The sequence below is a fragment of the Pteropus vampyrus genome, unplaced genomic scaffold, assembly GCF_000151845.1.
Source record: "Pteropus vampyrus isolate Shadow unplaced genomic scaffold, Pvam_2.0 Scaffold1, whole genome shotgun sequence".
Taxonomy (NCBI): domain Eukaryota; kingdom Metazoa; phylum Chordata; class Mammalia; order Chiroptera; family Pteropodidae; genus Pteropus; species Pteropus vampyrus.
Genome location: NW_011888782.1, coordinates 21493589 through 21494297, shown reverse-complemented (window position 1 = coordinate 21494297; position 709 = coordinate 21493589).

Here is a 709-nt window from a genome sequence, read left to right as displayed (position 1 = left end):
AACTTAGGCTATCTTAGGAAGGGACTAAGGGGAAAGAAAGAGGACTAATAATAAGAATAATTGTACCAGTAGTTGGTTACAAGTTGTTGTGGGCTAACCACCTGCTGGGAACTATATCCAGGGCTTTACATCCGTGAACTTCTATGTTAGCCTCTCCATTTACTTCCCAGTTAAGGGAGCTGAAGGCCATGGAGACTGTGGCTTGACAAAGGTCATGCAGTAACAAGGGCTGAGATTTCAAAGCAAGTCTCACTTCCTCTTATGTTTTGTGGGTGCTGGGGTTGGGGATAGATGTGGTTGGGTTGTAACCAGCCTTGTGGGCCATATGAAAGGGCCCAAACATCATCCTGAGGATAACAGGAAGCAGTTGGAATGGTTTTAAGCAAGAGGAGAGAATTATTCAGATGCGTGTTTTTGCAAAAAACACTGGTGGCTGTGGATGTGGTGGGGGGAAGGGGAGTAGGAGGGGGCTGCTAGTGAAGAAAGCTGAAGCAGAGAAACCCCATTGGGATTGGGGCTGTTGCTGGTACCCAGGGGTGAGATGGTGGTGATCCTGGTCTAGGAGATAAAAAGAAGTGGGCGACATCAGGAAATATATAGGAGCTGACATTTCTTGCTGATAGGATCAGGGGATGGAGATGGGGAAGAGTTAAGTATGGTGGGGATCAAATGGTGGTGCCATCTAAGGAGGCGGGGGACACAGAAGAGG